Here is an 18,718-nt window from a genome sequence, read left to right as displayed (position 1 = left end):
AGCTGCCGTTCGATTCCGCGGAACTCCGAGCGCAGCACTGCTCGTGGCGGTGACTGAGGGGGGGGGAGGCTCCCACTGCCCCGTAGCCCCCTGAGGCAGCGTTATCGTTCTCACTGAAGGCGGCAGTGGGCAATCCCCAGCTCCAACACTTCCCGGCAATCCCAGTCGCTCTGTAGCAGCAGTAGCGACTCTCTGCTCAGCCTGATGTATAACTAAGGCGTTACTGACTGCTCTCCAAGGCTTCAATAATTTTTTAGCAGCCTTATTTTCATTAATAACTTCATCAAACAATTTGTCCCCAAATTTACGCCACTCTGTTTGTTGAAAAACTGTATCAGGATTGATAAAACAACCCTGCATTACTCCATATGCTAATAATCCTGGTAAATCCTTTTTGCAGTCTATATCTGAAGTGATCCACTTTTCTAAAAAGCATTCGAGCAAAGCATACGCCGCTTGTCTCTCCATACCTTTATATACGTTGGTTGCAGCCTTTGCAAAGACCTCGGCGGCGCTTCTCCGGCGGGACCCTTTATAGGCTCATCCCGGGTGCGGGGACTCCCTTCCACCTTCCGAGCTGTGGGTGCGGGGACTCCAAGTTTTCGTCCCTTTCACCTTTCAGACCTCGGCGACGCGTGACCGGCGGGATCCTCTCCCGGGTGCGGGGACTCCACGTCCCTTTCACCTTCCCGACGCGGGTGAGGGGATTCTTGTCCCTTCCACCTCCTGGGCTGCGTTGCAGGACCGGTTCCTCCCTTATTCCGTCCAACCGTGGCCCAGGATCACCACCAGCAGTGTCCAAATCCCGTTCAGATCGGTCCCTGTTCGGGCGCTATTTGTTGTCGACAGAAGGAAGACACAGACGCTCAATATGAGTGAACAGTGAACTTCAACTTTAATGGATAGCTCAGTCGCCTTTTATCTAGTTCGAACATAATCAACTCATACATATTGCAAAAACTAAGCTCAGGATTGGCTAACACTTTCCTATCTTGTCAGTTAGTTCCTCCCTCTTTTAGCTACCGTCCCGCCTTAGGGACTTTCCCAACCACACAAGGGCATCGTGTCCTTGGGCCTGATTGGTTCTCAACCAGCTGCGCACGTGCCCAGGCTCATATGAGTTGAGTACGGTACCTCCCCTAGCCCATGACCTCCTAACTGCTCAACATCCACGTGTCCTACCTCACTTAACCATTCCTCCACAACAATCCCCATGCTTTTGCTACAGCTTTGAATATTAAAAGGACAAAATGACCAAGCAAGTAGCTGGTTTTTTTTTTTTTTCATCTGGAATTAGCTCAAGCTTTTATTTACATAGAAAGAAAAGTCTAGGAGCAGAACTGATTACATGCCAAAAAAGAATTCAATTCCATTCCACTCACAGGAAAAATCACTTACTTAAGTAAGCTGAGAACCAAAAGGCTATGCTGATGTGTTAAAACACATTACAGGACACTGGGTCCAGGCCCTCCGCTGCACCCACTTAAAATCCATCCCTACACTCACCAAGGTGCAACCCCAACCAAAACACAGACACAGCATTTCAGCTTCAACACAGTTTTGGGAACTGGTAGAAAGGACACCTCATCCTCAGCAAGGTGTGCTCAGGCTACACAGGACAGGGCTTTGGGCACCTCTTTGCCTACCAAAGAAGACAGCCATCAGCACCTGCTATGTTCCGATTCTAAAGACTAACATCACAGCCCACATTGCCTGGGACACCTGATAAACAGAAGAGAAAGCAGCCATACCGTTTTCAAGCCGTCCCTGCATGTGTTGCTCCTTGATGATCTGCAACCTCTTCTCAAATCCTCAACTGCTTCTGTGGAGAGCCTGCCATGGCACCTGCAAAGCAAGATGGATACCCTTCGCAGTCACCTCGTGCTACTTGGCAGTTCTGCTCCAATCCAGCTCACAAACAGCCCGCCCTTCTCGTGCTGCTCTTTAGAGTGCAGCTTAGCCCCTCTGAGCCTGTGCGACTCACCTGTGAAACAAAAAGAAAAGCATAGGCCTAAGCAGCATCCAAAGCCACAGCACAGCTAGGACAGTTACTCTCATCTGCTCCCTTACCTCTGCTCCCTCACCTGCCCTCGAGGCAGATGCTTCCATCTGCTCTCTTAAGCCAGCTACAACACACCTCTGAAATATAAACAGGATTTTTACTGTATTTTGTGTAGTTAACTAACTGCAGTGACAACTGCACCCCTAAAGTGCCTGCTACATCTGTTCATCACTCACCTTGCCGAAAGCAGCTATGCTCAAGTCCCGCGTTGTACACTGTGTTGCAGCTTTAACAAATGAAAACAGTCACAATATAATCATTCAGCGGCCTGCATTAGCACCCATCCCTCAACAACAGCAGGGACCCCATTTACAAATTATTGTTTCAAAACAGCAGCCCCATTACCTCAGCACCTCAGAAGTAGATCAAGCCTGTCACTGAGCTGCCTACCCAGTGCTGAACAGTTCCAGATGGAGCTCTTTCCTGTGACAGGTTCCAAAAGGTTTACACTCTACTGGGGATAGGAAAGAAATAAGAATAAACATTTCAAAACCCCATATCTGTAACCTTTCAAGATTCAACAGACCTCCTCAAGCACACCGTTCAAGCGCTTATGCGAGCAGCTGCTCACAAGCAGATATACTCTCCCACCTCCACATCTGCCAAACACCACAGAGATGACTGTGCCAGCTGCCCTTCAGTACGTGCCCAGAGGCAGACCGGATGTCTTCGCCAAAACAGTCCAGACAATGTATTAGTACACCCATGCACTGCCACATTAATCACTAACTGCCAGGCAGGACAGCTCCAGACCAAACACATACACACACAGCCACGCCACAAACACTACAAAACACACAACACAAGGCGCAAGAAAAAGAGACCCCCGGAGGGAAGCCCTATGGCAACAGCAAGTCAGAACAGGTGCTCTGCACCAGACCCTAGAGAAGACTCAAATGTCATGACACGCGACTGGAAGACACTGCCAGAACTGGGATGATGGAGGCCTAAAAAGCCTGCCTTCAAGACAACAGACCAGAAGGATGGGGACTGAAAACCCCATAAGACGATGCTTAGGAATTCAATTCCCAACAAGAGCTCCTGATGCGGCCCAGATGACTTCTGCAAGAGTGAGGATGGAAACAGACGCGATCTCAAACCGAATATGATGCACGAGACCTGAAACAGACCTGCTCTTTAAGCAGTGACTGCAACACAAGAAGTGCTCAGATCAGAGTCATGATGACAAAACAAGCACTGAGGCCCTTCAGCACCACTACCAAGTTGCCTGTCTAGTCAGTCCAGTGTCAAAAGCTAGGAGGATATCAAGACCCGAGAAGCACAGAACAGACATCGCAGAAGCAACACAAGACAGACGAACAGAAGGAAACTGTCCTGCCTGGCACACGCACTCACGCTACAAAATAATCCCACTTCTTCTATTAGCCTGGTGACCCAGCCACAAGCAGCCTGAACGTGACCCAGCCTGAACCACCCTCACCGTGGAACCAAGTCTATTCAGCCAGCTGGCTCCATGCTGCTCTGGCTCCCAGCTCCCATTAGCCACCCCAGATATGCAAATACCAGGTGCCCCCCAACTTAGCTCTCAGGTTGCTGCATGGTAAAGTCCCTCCGCCTCAAGAAATGCACAGGCACCGATTGTCATCTTAGTCAATTGCCAGGCTCATCATCAGCTGCAAAAACAGAGTAACAGCATTCACTAGGACGCTGGCCCCATTGCTCACCTTCTCCACAATGCTGACTACTGCTAATGCAACATACGATTGTGCTCACCTGTTCCTCTCCGAGTCCAAGCTCCAACAGTGCAGCCAGTATCATCCACACCACCTGGGAAAACAAAGGGATTAAATGATCGTTGCGTTCACAAGTCACCCAATGGTGTTGTTTTTTTTTTGTTCTTGTTATTGTTGTTTTGTGTGTGTGTTTCCTGTATTTTTTTTTAAATCTGCTTTAGCTCAACAGCATGCAGAGTGCAAACAAGAGAACTGGGGAGTTTCTAGAAGCAACAATCCCCATGCTTTTGCTGCAGCTTTGAATATTAAAAAGACAATACGACCCAGCAAGTAACTGGAACTTTCTTACCTGGAATTAGCTCAAACTTTTATTTACGCAGAAAGAAAAACCTAGGAGCAAAACAGATTATACACCAACAAAATTGAGTCCATTCCATCCCCAGAAAAAAAATCACATACTCTCATCCCCTCCTGTACCTCAGCCGCTTGCCTGCCCCACATGGCAGATGTTTCCATCTGTTCTCTTTACCCACTTATAGCACCTCTAAAAGCCCAACTGGAATTTTACTCTGTTGGATGTAGGAAAATAACTGCAGTGACAACCGCGCCCCAAAAACAACAGTTACCTCTGCTCATCATGCACCAGAGTCACTGCAGAGGCAGCTCGGGTCAAGACGTCCTGCACTGCGCACTGCGTTTCACCCTCAACAAAGGAGAAAGACAAGCAGAAGATAAACATTCAGCTGACAGCAGTAGCACCCATCCCTCAACAACAAAAGGGACCCCATCTTTAGTTTTATCCTTTCAAAACAGCAGGCCACTTGCCTCTGTACCTGCAAATTAGGTCCAAGCTTGAAAGGAGCGGCCAGCATCACCCACGCCACCTGGGAACACAAAAGGACACAATGACCACTGTGCTTGCAAGCAACCACCTGCCACACTGCTCCTCTATCCCACACAGCCTCACCTCGGACCCTCACAGGGAAACACCTGAGCGTCTTCCCTTCGCTTCGGATAAGGGATGACCAGGCTGACAACACTCACCTTCCCTCAGAGCTTTGTGACATGAGGATTTCCCTTCCCTGTCCACGACTGCTCAAAGCACCTGTAGAGACAAGAGAAAAGCACACTCTGAGGCACCTCACAGCCACAGCGTACCTGCTGCAATAATACCTCTCTCTTCCCAGCTCCGGTACTTCAGCTGCTCACCAGCTCTAACTGAGATTCTTTGCTCACAGTGCCACAGCAAACTCCACCCGGGCCACACAACACACACTACACAAGCTACAATGGCTAAGACACACAAGCTGCAACGTTCCCGCCCAACAATCAGTCGCATCGCACAGGAATAATGCCACACACTCCTCGAAACCAAACCTACCAGTCTTCAGCAGCTCCCCACCTCCTCCTACCAACCACGCTCAGCAAACACACTATTTGCCCCTGAAAAAAAAAAAAAAAAAAAAAAAAACTTAGAACATACACACACACACACAAAAAAAAAAAAAAAAAACAGCTGAGGTCCACAAATGCCAAGAAGACATGCACACACAGCAGCCCCAGCAGGAGTAATCACGGACTTACCCTTTGCAGAGGAAAGAGCAGACTCTGATACAACCCTGCTCAGTCTCTTGGTAATGCTGCACCTACGCTGTCAAGCCACACATAGCATGTAATCAAGCTGGTGTAACTCTCCAGGGGACTAAAACAAGTGTTTTTATACATGTAGAGATTAAAATATGGCTCAAAAACAGGAGCATATGTGACCATCCCAAAAAACAGTGAGCCAGCAAACTCTACTAAATATCCCTCTATTCCAAGCACTTCGAAATCTAGAATTCCAACCACTTAGAAATCTAGAATTCCATGGACTCCAGCCTGTCTAGAAAACCCTGCAACTGACTGAAGGAAACACAAAGCACTTACCCCCAAAGAGCAGCCCAGGCAGAAGGAGCTCTCTGATGGCATGCCTGGGGCTCATATACCTTTTGGCCCCACCCAGAACCCAAACCAAATCACCTGGGAATGATGAGGGGCAAAGCACAAGAAAGTAGAAAGAGAACAAGAGAAGTAGCTGTGTTTTTTTTCTTTCTTTTTTAAAAATCAGCTTTATCTCAAAAGAATGCAGAGAGCAGACAAGATATCTCTGGTAATTCTAGAAGCAAAAATCCCTTTTTGCTTTCTCTGCAGGTTTTAATATTGAATTGACAATATCACCAAGCTAGTAACTGAAACTTTCTCAACTGGAATTAGTTTAAACAGACTCATCCCCATCTGTAAACACAGAGAACCAGCATTCACCAGCATGCCAGCCCTAATACCCACCTCCTGCACAACACTCACTACTACTAATGCAACATACCATTGTGCAACACCTCTCTGTTCCCAGCTCCTTTACCTCCCCTGCTCAGTAGCTCCAACTGAGAAATGGGCCCGGGCGGCGCCGCGCTTAAATGGGCCCGGGCGGCGCCGCGCTTAAATGGGCCCGGGCGGCGCCGCGCTTAAATGGGCCCGGGCGGCGCCGCGCTTAAATGGGCCCGGGCGGCGCCGCGCTTAAATGGGCCCGGGCGGCGCCGCGCTTAAATGGGCCCGGGCGGCGCCGCGCTTAAATGGGCCCGGGCGGCGCCGCGCTTAAATGGGCCCGGGCGGCGCCGCGCTTAAATGGGCCCGGGCGGCGCCGCGCTTAAATGGGCCCGGGCGGCGCCGCGCTTAAATGGGCCCGGGCGGCGCCGCGCTTAAATGGGCCCGGGCGGCGCCGCGCTTAAATGGGCCCGGGCGGCGCCGCGCTTAAATGGGCCCGGGCGGCGCCGCGCTTAAATGGGCCCGGGCGGCGCCGCGCTTAAATGGGCCCAAACAGACTTATTCTCTAGAGATAAAGGAGGTGATCCTGCTCACTCTCTAGGCACTACTGCACTTATGTAGTCAAGGAACCCTTCCCACGGTTTCCCAAAAACAACGTACCTTTTCTTTTTCTTTATATCCTTTATTTACATAGAAAGAAAATCTAGGAGCAGAACTGATTACACGCCAAAAAAAAAAAAAATCAAATCCATTCCACTCGCAGGAAAAATCACTTACTTCAGTAGGCTATCTGAGAACCAAAAGGCTATGCTGATATGCTGGGTCAAAACACACTAGAGGACACTGGGGCCAGGCCCTCTGCTGCACCGGCCTAAAACCCATCCCTGCACTCACCAAGGTGCAACCCCAACCCAAACACAGACACAGCATTTCAGCCTCAACACAGTTTTTGGAACTGCTGGAAAGCAGGCTTCATCCTCAGCGAGGCGTACTCAGGCTGCACAGGAGGGGGCTTCAGGCACCTCTTTGCCTATTAAAGAAGAACGCCATCAGGAACTGCCACACCAGACAACCTTTTTCCTCTACAACACCTTTCTCAGGAACCACGCAGCATTCCAGCGACCTGCTTTCCTCCTACTCTAAAGGATATCTCAGCCCACCTTGTCTGTGGCACCTCATAAACTGGAGAGAAAGCAACTGCAGCAGCAAAAGCCACAGCACCCTTAGCACCCTTAGGACAGTTACTCTCATCGCCTCCTGTACCTCAGCCGCTGGCCTGCCCCACATGGCAGATGCTTCCATCTGTTCTCTTCACCCACTTATAGCACCTCTAAAAGAGTAACTGAAATTTTACTCTATTGGTTGTAAGAAAATAACTGCACTGAACCGCACCCCAAAAATAACAGCTACCTCTGCTCATCACGTACGAGTCACTCCAGAGGCACCTCGGGTCATGACATCCTGGACTGCACACTGCGTTTCAGCCTGAACAAGGGAAAACAGTCACAAAATAATCATTCAGCTGCCAGCATTAGCACCCATCCCTCAACAACACAAAGGAACCCCATTTACAATATTATCGTTTCAAAACAGAAGCCCCCATACCTCAGCACCTCAGAAGTAGATCAAGCCAGTCACCGAGCTGCCTACAGAGCGCTGAACAGTTCCAGAAGGGGCTCTTTCCTGTGACAGGTTCCTCCAAAGGTTTACACTCTACTGGGGACAGGATAGAAATAAAAATAAAAATTTCAAAACCCCATATCTGTAAGCTTTCAAGATTCAACAGACCTCCTCAAGGATACCATTCAAGTGCTATGCGAACAGCTGCTCACAAGCAGCTCAACTGTCCCCCCAACCCCCAACATCTGCCAAACACCACAGAGATGACTGTGCCTGCTGCCCTTCAGTACGTGCACAGAGGCAGACTGGATGTCTTCGCCAACACAGTCCGGACAATGTATTAGTACACCCATGCACTGCCACGTTAGCTGTAATCACTAACTGCCAGGCAGGACAGCTCCAGACCAAACACATACATACACAGCCACGCCACAAACACTACAAACAAAACACACAACACAAGGCGCAAGAAAAAGTGACCCCCCAGAGGAAAGCCCTATGGCAACAGCAAGTCAGAACAGGTGCTCTGCACCAGACCCTAGGAGAGACTCAAATGTCACGACATGTGACTGGAAGCAACTGCCAGAACTGGGATGATGGAGGCCTAAAAAGCCTGCCTTCAAGACAAGAGACCAGAAGGATGGGGACTGAAAACCCCATAAGAAGACACTTAGGAAATCAATTCCCAAGCAGGAGCTCCTGATGCGGTCCAGATGACTTCTGCAAGAGTGAGGATGGAAACAGATGTGATCTCAAACCGAATACGATGCACAAGACCTGAAACAGATCTGCACTTTAAGCAGCGACTGCAAGACAAGAAGTGCTCAGATCAGAGCTATAACAAATCAAGCACTGAGGCCCTTCAGCACCGCTACCAAGTTGCCTGTCTGGTCAGTCCATTGTAAAAAGCTAGAAGGATATCAGGACCCGAGAAGCACAGAACAGACGCTGCAGAAGCAACACTACAAGACAGACGAACAGAAGGAAACTGTCCTGCCTGGCACACGCACTCAAGCTACAAAATAATCCCGCTGCTTCTATTAGCCTGGTGACCCAGCCACAAGCAGCCTGAACGTGACCCATCCTGAACCACCCTCACCGTGGCACCAAGTCTATTCAGCCAGCTGGCTCCATGCTGCTCTAGCTCCCAGCTCCCATTAGCCACCCCAGATATGCAAATACCACGTGTCCCCTAACTTAGCTCTCAGGTTGCTGCATGGTAAAGTCCCTCCGCCTCAAGAAATGCACAGGCACTGATTGTCATCTTAGTCAATTGCCAGGCTCATCATCAGCTGCAAAAACAGAGTAACAGCATTCACTAACACACCAGCCATGATGCCCACCTGCTCCACAATGCTGACTAGTACTGATGCAACGTACAATTGTGCTCACCTCTTCCTCTCCGAATCCAAGCTCCAACAGTGCAACCAGTATCATCCACACCACCTGGGAAAACAAAGGGATTAAATGATCGCTGTATTCACAACAAATCACCCAAAGGTGGATTTTTGTTGTTGTTTTTTGTGTGTGTATATTTGTTTTTTTGGTGTTGTTTTTTTTTTTTTTTTTTTTTTTGAAATCTGCTTTAGCTCAAAAGCATTCAGACTGCAGACAAGAGAACTGGGGTGTTTCTAGAAGCAACAATCCCCATGTTTTTGCTGCAGCTTTGAATATTAAAAGGACAATACAGCCCAGCAAGTAACTGGAAATTGCTTAACTGGAAATAGCTCGAACTTTTTTTTTTTTTTTTTTTTTACATAGAAAGAAAAATCTAGGTGCAGAACAGATTATACACCAAAACAATCAAACACCAAACAATCTTCCCTTCGCTTCAGATAAAGGATGACCAGGCTGACAACACAAACCTTCCCTCAGAGCTTTGTGACATGAGGATTTCCCTTCCCTGTCCACGACTGCACAAAGCACCTGCAAAGACAGGAGAAAAGCACACTCTGAGGCACCTCACAGCCACAGCGTACCTGCTTGTGGTGGTTTTACCGTGCTGGGCAGCTAAACCCCACAACCGCTCTCTCACTCCCCCTCTTTTAGATGAGGTGGGGTAGAAGTAAAGCAAAGAACAAGTCACGGGTTGATATAAGGATAATTTAATGAAAAGGGAAATAATAATAATAATTAAATAAAGATTATGAACTAAACAATTTAACTAAAGGGAAATAAAAAGGGAAAGGGGAAAAGGGAGGGGGAAAGGGAAAAAATAAAAAGAAGGGAGGAAAACAAATAAAATAAATGAAGGCTATATGGAAGTGCAAAGAAAAGAAATTACTCTCTACTTCCCACAAATGAGCGATGATTGACCACGTCCTTGAAGCAGGGCCTCAATGCACATAGCCGGGGTTCGAGAAGAGGACCGACGTTTTCCCAACAAGAGCCCACCCCTCCCCTCCTCTTCCTGTCTCTACTTTTATTGCTGAGTATGACATTACATGGTATGGAATATCCCTTTGATTGGTTTAGGTCAGCTGCCCTAGTGATGTTTCTCTCCTCACTTTTTGCCCACCCCCTAGGAGGGTTAGAGAAAGGCCCAATGCTGTGCCACTGCAGCTCAACAGTAGGCACAACACTGATGTGATAACACTGCTATCCAGCTATAAGCGCAGAGTACAGCACTGTAAGGGCTGCTGCCAGGAAAGTTAACATTCCAGCCAGACCCAGTACACTACTGCAATACCTTTCTCTTCCCAGCTCCGTTACTTCAGTTGCTTAACAGCTCTAACTGAGACTCTTTGCTCACAGCACCACAGCAAACTCTGCCCGGGCCACACAACACACACTACAAGCTACATTGCTTAACACACACAAATTGGAACATTCCCGCCCAACAGTCAGTCGCATCACACAGGAAGGCTGCCGCACACTCCGAGAAACCAAACCTACCAGTCTTCAGCAGCTCCCCACCTCCTCCTGCCAACCACATTCAGCACACACACTATTTACAGCTCAGAAAAACAAGAAGTTAGAACATACACACACAAAAAAACAACTGAGCTCCACAAATGCCAAAAAGACATGCACACACACAGCAGCCCCAGCAGGGGTAATCACAGACTTACCCTTTGCGGATGAAAAAGGTGACTCTGATACAACCCTGCTCAGTCTCTTGGTAATGCTGCATCTACGCTGCCAAGCCACATGTAGCATGTAATCAAGCTGGTGTAACTCTCCAGGGGACTAAAACAAGTGGTTTTATACCTCTAAAGATTAAAATATAACTCAAAAACAGAAGTGTATGACACCATCCCAAAAAACAAGTGAGCCAGCAGCCTCTACTAAATATCCCTCTATTTCAAGCACTTAGAAATCTAGAAATCCATAGACTCCAGCCTGCCTAAAGAACCCTGCAACTGACTGAAGGAAACACAAAGCACTTATCCCAAAGAGCAGCCCAGGCAGAAGGAGCTCTCTGATGCCATGCCTGGGGATAATATACCATTTGGCCCCGCCCAGCACCCAAACCCAATCACCTGGGAAAGAGGAGGGACAAAGCACAAGGAAGTAGGAGCAGAGCAGGAGCAACAGCAGCTGGTTATCATTTTTTTTTTTTAATTGTTTTTTTAAAATGTGCTTTACCTGAACAACATGCAGAGAGCGGACAGGAGACTTGAGACGTTTCTAGAAGCAACAATCCCCATGCTTTTGCTGCAGCTTTTAAAATTGAAAGAACAACACGACCAGTCAAGTACTCTGGAACTTTTTCAAATGGAATTACGTCAAACAGGTTCATCATCGCTTGCAAAAACAGAGAACCAGCATTTACTAGCACGCTAGCTCTGACACCCACCTCCTCCACAACGCTGACTACAACTAATGCAACATATAATTGTGCAATACCTCTCTGTTCCCAGCTCCTTTATCTCACCTGCTCAGTAGCTCCACCTGAGAAATGGGCCCGGGCGGCGCCGCGCCGAAATGGGCCCGGGCGGCGCCGCGCCGAAATGGGCCCGGGCGGCGCCGCGCCGAAATGGGCCCGGGCGGCGCCGCGCCGAAATGGGCCCGGGCGGCGCCGCGCCGAAATGGGCCCGGGCGGCGCCGCGCCGAAATGGGCCCGGGCGGCGCCGCGCCGAAATGGGCCCGGGCGGCGCCGCGCCGAAATGGGCCCGGGCGGCGCCGCGCCGAAATGGGCCCGGGCGGCGCCGCGCCGAAATGGGCCCGGGCGGCGCCGCGCCGAAATGGGCCCGGGCGGCGCCGCGCCGAAATGGGCCCGGGCGGCGCCGCGCCGAAATGGGCCCGGGCGGCGCCGCGCCGAAATGGGCCCGGGCGGCGCCGCGCCGAAATGGGCCCGGGCGGCGCCGCGCCGAAATGGGCCCGGGCGGCGCCGCGCCGAAATGGGCCCGGGCGGCGCCGCGCCGAAATGGGCCCGGGCGGCGCCGCGCCGAAATGGGCCCGGGCGGCGCCGCGCCGAAATGGGCCCGAACAGACTTATTCTTCAGTGATGAAGAAGGTGACCCTGCTCAGTCTCTTGGCAGTACTGCACTTACGCGGTCAAGGAACCATGCTCAACTGTTTCCCAAATACAACTACCTAGCAACACCTCATAAACATACTTCTAATATGTCAATTCAAGGACATCAAGACTAGAAGGCTGCAAGGTCTAAAGACTCAACAGACAGCAAACACACAGGCAAAAGCTCCAGAAATACAATAAACTGTCCCTAAACCTGAAACAGAATACCCCTTACATGCCCACTGCTGCCATTTTCAGATACACGCTCACACAGGGAGCTTCAATGATACATTTCTCCTAAACCATGCTCCATCACTTTGCCACCAAGGTTGTGACTTTGATAAGATTTGACATAAAGGCAAAGACTCACAGAAAACCCCGTAATTCTGCAAAAATCATAAGGGACCCAGAAACACAAAGCAAACACACAAAGTAACATCACCATACTATCCGTAACACTGCTATAACTACTACTCACCTGAGGAAGAGCTGCATGCAATACAGGCACCTACTACTAGATTGCTTTACAATGACAGATCCTACCAGTTGCCACCTCAAAAAGATAGGAGTACTGGTTTCTACTTGAAAACGCATCAGTCCATAGACTGACCCACCTAAAGAACCCTCCAAACAACTGAAGGAAAACCAAAGCACTTACCCTAAAGTGCAGCCCAGGCAGAAGGAGCTCTCTCATGGCATACCTGCAACTCAGTTACCATTAGGTCCCACCTGGAACCTGAAGCCAATCACCTGGGAAAGTGCAGGGGGAAAGCACAAAAAAGCAGAAAGAGGAGGAGCAGCAGCTGTGGTTTTATTAACTTCTTTGTATGGCTTAGCTCAACAGCATGCAGAGCGCAGACAAGAGAACTGGGGTGTTTCTAGAAACAAAAATCCCCATGCTTTTGCTACAGCTTTGAATATTGAAAGGAAAATACAAACAAGCAAGTAACTCCTTTTTTTTTTTCCACCTGGAATTACCTCAATCTTTCATTTACAAAGAAAAATCTAGGAGCAGAATAGATTACATGCCAAAAGAAGAATTCGATTCCATTCCACTCGCAGGAGAAATCACTTACTTCAGCAGGCTATCTGAGAACCAAAAGGCTATGCTGATGGGTCAAAACACACTACAGGACACTGGGGCCGGGCCCTCCGCTGCACCCACTTAAAACCCATCCCTACACTCACCAAGGTGCAACCCCAACCCGAACACAGACGCAGCATTTCAGCCTCAACACAGTTTCCAGAACTGCTGGAAAGCAAGCTTCATCCTCAGCGAGGCGTGCCCAGGCTACACAGGACAGGGCTGCGGGCACCTCTTTGCCTACCGAAGAAGACCGCCATCAGCACCTGCTTTGTTCCGATCCTAAAGACTAACATCACAGCCCACGTCGCCTGGGACACCTGATAAACAGAAGAGAAAGCAGCCATACCGTTTTCAAGCCCTCCCTGCACGTGTCGCTCCTCGATGATCTGCAACCTCTTCTCAAATCCTCAACCGCTTCTGTGGAGAGCCTGCCATGGCACCTGCAAAGCAAGACCCTTCGCAGTCACCTCGTGCTACTTGGCAGTTCTGCTCCAATCCAGCTCACAAACAGCCCGCCCTTCCCGTGCTGCTCTTCAGAGTGCAGCTTGGCCCCACTCAGCCTGTGCGACACACCTGTGAAACAAAAAGAAAAGCATAGGCTGAAGCAGCATCCAAAGACACAGCACAGATAGGACAGTTACTCTCATCTGCTCCCTAACCTCTGCCCCCTCACCTGCCCTCGAGGAAGATGCTTCCATCTGCTCTCTTAGGCCAGCTACAACACACCTCTGAAATACAAACAGGATTTTTACTGTACTTTGTGCAGTTAAGTAACTGCAGTGACAACTGCACCACTAAAGTAACTGCTAGATCTGCTCATCGCTCACCTTGATAAAAGAAGCTGTGGTCAAGTCCTGTGTTGTACACTGTGTTGCAGCTTTAGCAAATGAAAACGGTCACAAGATAATCATTCAGCTGCCAGCATTAGCACCCATCCCTCAACAACAGAAGGGACCCCATTTACAAATTATTGTTTCAAAACAGCAGCCCCCTTACCTCAGCACCTCAGAAGTAGATCAAGCCAGTCACCGAGCTGCCTACCGAGTGCTGGACAGTTCCAGAAGGAGCTCTTTCCTGTGAGCAGTTCCTACTAAGGTACACACTCTACTGGGGACAGGAAAGATATAAAAATAAAAGTTTCAAAACCCCGTATCTGTAAGCTTTCATGATTCAACAGTGCACCGTTCAAGCATTATGGGAGCAGCTGCTCGCAAGCAGCTCAACTCTGCCAAATCCACATCTACCAACCTCCAGAGATGACTGTGCCAGCTGCCCGTCAGTACGCGCCCAGAGGCAGACCGGATGTCTTTGCCAATACAGTCCGGACAACGTATTAGTACACCCATGCACTGCCACGTTAGCTGTCATCACTAACTGCCAGGCAGGACAGCTTCAGTACTTTGGGCAGTTAAGTAACTGCAGTGACAACTGCACCACTAAAGTAACTGCTAGATCTGCTCATCGCTCACCTTGCTAAAAGAAGATGCGGTCAAGTCCTGTGTTGTACACTGTGTTGCAGCTTTAGCAAATGAAAACGGTCACAAGATAATCGTTCAGCTGCCAGCATTAGCACCCATCCCTCAACAACACAAAGGGACCCCGTTTACAATATTATCATTTCAAAACAGAAGCCCCCATACCTCAGCATTTCAGAAGTAGACCAAGCCAGTCACCGAGCTGCCTACGGAGCGCTGAACAGTTCCGGAAGAAGCTCTTTCCTGCGACAGGTTCCTCCAAAGGTTTACACTGTACTGGGGACAGGAGAGAAATAAAAATAAAACTTTCAAAACCCCATATCTGTAAGCTTTCAAGATTCGACAGACCTCCTTAACCACACCATTCAAGCACTATGCGAGCAGCTGCTCACAAGCAGATATACTCTCCCCCCCCCAACATCTGACAAACAACACTGAGATGACTGTGCCAGCTGCCCTTCAGTATGTGCCCAGAGGCAGACCGGATGTCTTCGCCAAAACACTCCGGACAATGTATTAGTACACCCATGCACTGCCACGTTAGCTGTCATCACTAACTGCCAGGCAGGACAGCTCCAGACCAAACACATACACACACAGCCACGCCACAAACACTACAAACAAAACACACAACACAAGGCGCAAGAAAAAGTGACCCCCCGGAGGGAAGCCCTATGGCAACAGCAAGTCAGAACAGGTGCTCTGCACCAGACCCTAGGAGAGACTCAAATGTCACGACACGCGACTGGAAGACACTGCCAGAACTGGGATGATGGAGGCCTAAAAAGCCTGCCTTCAAGGCAAGAGACCAGAAGGATGGGGACTGAAAACCCCATAAGACGACGCTTAGGAAATCAATTCCCAAGCAAGAGCTCCTGATGCGGCCCAGATGACTTCTTCAAGAGTGAGGATGGAAACAGACGCGATCTCAAACCGAATACGATGCACGAGACCTGAAACAGAACTGCATTTCAAGCAGCGACTGCAAGACAAGAAGTGCTCGGATCAGAGCCACGATGACAAATCAAGCACTGAGGCCCTTCATCACCGCTACCAAGTCCCCTGTCTGGTCAGTCCAGTGTCAAAAGCTAGGAGGATATCAAGACCCGAGAAGCACAGAACAGACGCTGCAGAAGCAACACTACAAGACAGACGAACAGAAGGAAACTGTCCTGCCTGGCGCACGCACTCAAGCTACAAAATAATCCCGCTGCTTCTATTAGCCTGGTGACCCGGCCACAAGCAGCCTGAACGTGACCCAGCCTGAACCACCCTCACCGTGGAACCAAGTCTAGTCAGCCAGCAGGCACCATGCTCCTCTGGCTCCCAGCTCCCATTAGCCACCCCAGATATGCAAATACCAGGTGCCCCCCAACTTAGCTCTCAGGTTGCTGAATGGTAAATTCCCTCCGCCTCAAGAAATGCACAGGCACTGGTCGTCATCTTAGTCAATTGCCAGGCTCATCATCAGCTGCAAAAACAGAGTACCAGCATTCACTAGCATGCCGGTCATGATGCCCACCTTCTCCACAACGCTGACTACTGCTGATGCAACATACAACTATGCTCACCTGTTCCTCTCCAAATCCAAGCTCCAACACTGCAACCAGTATCATCCACACCACCTGGGAAAACAAAGGGATTAAATGATCGTTGCGTTCACAAGTCACCCAATGGTGTTGTTTTTTTTTTGTTCTTGTTATTGTTGTTTTGTGTGTGTGTTTCCTGTATTTTTTTTTAAATCTGCTTTAGCTCAACAGCATGCAGAGTGCAAACAAGAGAACTGGGGAGTTTCTAGAAGCAACAATCCCCATGCTTTTGCTGCAGCTTTGAATATTAAAAAGACAATACGACCCAGCAAGTAACTGGAACTTTCTTACCTGGAATTAGCTCAAACTTTTCTTCACGTTGAAAGAAAAATCTAGGAGCAGAACACATTATACATCAACAAAATTAATTCCATTTCATCCCCAGAAAAAAAATCACATACTCTCATCCCCTCCTGTACCTCAGCCGCTTGCCTACCCCACGTGGCACACGCTTCCATCTGTTCTCTTTACCCACTTATAGCACCTCTAAAAGACAAACTGGAATTTTACTCTATTGGATGTAGGAAAATAACTGCAGTGACAACCGCGCCCCAAAACCAACAGTTACCTCTGCTCACCACGCACCAGAGTCACTGCAGAGGCAGCTCGGGTCAAGACGTCCTGCACTGCGCACTGCGTTTCAGCCTGAACAAAAGGAAAAACACAGGCAGAAGATAAACATTCAGCTGACAGCAGTAGCACCCATCCCTCAACAACAAAAGGGACCCCATCTTTAGTTTTATCCTTTCAAAAGAGCAGGCCACTTGCCTCTGTACCTGCAAATTAGGTCCAAGCTTGAAAGGAGCGGCCAGCATCACCCACGCCACCTGGGAACACAGAAGGACACAATGACCACTGTGCTTGCAAGCAACCACCTGCCACACTGCTCCTCTATCCCACACAGCCTCACCTCGGACCCTCACAGGGAAACACCTGAGCGTCTTCCCTTCGCTTCGGATAAGGGATGACCAGGCTGACAACACTCACCTTCCCTCAGTGCTTCGTGACACGAGGATTTCCCTTCCCTGTCCACGACTGCACAAAGCACCTGTAGAGACGAGAGAAAAGCACACTCTGAGGCACCTCACAACCACAGCGTACCTGCTGCAATACCTCTCTCTTCCCAGTTCCTTTACTTCAGTTGCTCAACAGCTCTAACTCAGATTCTTCGCTCACAGCGCCACAGCAAATTCTGCCCGGGCCACACAACATACGCTACACAAGCTACATTGCTTAGGACACACAAGCTGGAACGTTCCCGCCCAACAATCAGTCGCATCGCACAGGATGGATGCCGCATACTCCTAGAAACCAAACCTACCAGTCCTGAGCAGCTCCCAACCTCCACCTGCCTACCACGTTCAGCACACTAACTGTTTACCCCTCAGAAAACCAGAAACTTAGAACATACACACACACAAAAAAAAAAAAAAAAAAACACAACTCCACAAACGCCAAAAAGACATGCACACACAGCAACCCCGGCAGCAGTAATCACAGACTTACCCTTTGCAGATGAAAAAGGTGACTCTGATACAACCCTGCTCAGTCTCTTGGTAATGCTGCATCTACGCTGCCAAGCCACATGTAGCATGTAATCAAGCTGGTGTAACTCTCCAGGGGACTAAAACAAGTGGTTTTAAACATGCAGAGATTAAAATATATCTCAAAAACAGGAGAATATGCGGCCATCCTAAAAAAAAGTGAGCCAGCAGCCTCTACTAAATATCCCTCTAATTCAAGCTCTTAGAGATCTAGAATTCCAACCACTTAGAAATCTAGAAATCCATAGACTCCAGCCTGCCTAAAGAACCCTGCAACTGACTGAAGGAAACACAAAGCACTTATCCCAAAGAGCAGCCCAGGCAGAAGGAGCTCTCTGATGCCATGCCTGGGGATAATATACCATTTGGCCCCGCCCAGCACCCAAACCCAATCACCTGGGAAAGAGGAGGGACAAAGCACAAGGAAGTAGGAGCAGAGCAGGAGCAACAGCAGCTGGTTATCAAATTTTTTTTTTAAATTGTTTTTTTAAAATGTGCTTTACCTGAACAACATGCAGAGAGCGGACAGGAGACTTGAGACGTTTCTAGAAGCAACAATCCCCATGCTTTTGCTGCAGCTTTTAAAATTGAAAGAACAACACGACCAGTCAAGTACTCTGGAACTTTTTCAAATGGAATTACGTCAAACAGGTTCATCATCGCTTGCAAAAACAGAGAACCAGCATTTACTAGCACGCTAGCTCTGACACCCACCTCCTCCACAACGCTGACTACAACTAATGCAACATATAATTGTGCAATACCTCTCTGTTCCCAGCTCCTTTATCTCACCTGCTCAGTAGCTCCACCTGAGAAATGGGCCCGGGCGGCGCCGCGCCGAAATGGGCCCGGGCGGCGCCGCGCCGAAATGGGCCCGGGCGGCG

General features: G+C 49.2%; 3 long non-coding RNA genes across 3 annotated transcripts; all 3 read right to left on the bottom strand.

Annotated features, from left to right (window-relative positions):
• Positions 1 to 1,684: 1,684 nt before the first annotated feature.
• LOC309890837 lies at positions 1,685 to 2,259 on the bottom strand. The gene is made up of 3 exons (XR_014319460.1): positions 2,239 to 2,259; positions 2,071 to 2,139; positions 1,685 to 1,845 (listed from the first exon to the last, which is right to left on the bottom strand). It is a non-coding gene; the product is annotated as an uncharacterized lncRNA (long non-coding RNA).
• A 154-nt stretch (positions 2,260 to 2,413) lies between these two features.
• LOC309890836 lies at positions 2,414 to 12,890 on the bottom strand. The gene is made up of 13 exons (XR_014319459.1): positions 12,798 to 12,890; positions 9,543 to 9,603; positions 9,070 to 9,123; positions 7,663 to 7,773; positions 7,468 to 7,542; positions 5,341 to 5,407; positions 5,138 to 5,199; positions 4,801 to 4,861; positions 4,590 to 4,640; positions 4,383 to 4,459; positions 4,106 to 4,146; positions 3,797 to 3,850; positions 2,414 to 3,696 (listed from the first exon to the last, which is right to left on the bottom strand). It is a non-coding gene; the product is annotated as an uncharacterized lncRNA (long non-coding RNA).
• A 4,384-nt stretch (positions 12,891 to 17,274) lies between these two features.
• Positions 17,275 to 18,413, bottom strand: LOC309890838. Its single transcript, XR_014319461.1, has 3 exons — positions 18,338 to 18,413; positions 17,797 to 17,914; positions 17,275 to 17,338 (listed from the first exon to the last, which is right to left on the bottom strand). It is a non-coding gene; the product is annotated as an uncharacterized lncRNA (long non-coding RNA).
• Positions 18,414 to 18,718: the final 305 nt, after the last annotated feature.

This window comes from Aythya marila (assembly GCF_965140915.1).
Source record: "Aythya marila genome assembly, contig: HAP1_HAP1_SCAFFOLD_508, whole genome shotgun sequence".
NCBI classification, from domain to species: Eukaryota; Metazoa; Chordata; class Aves; order Anseriformes; family Anatidae; genus Aythya; species Aythya marila.
Note: the sequence above shows the minus strand (reverse complement) of the source record. Positions and strands in the feature narration are given on the sequence as shown.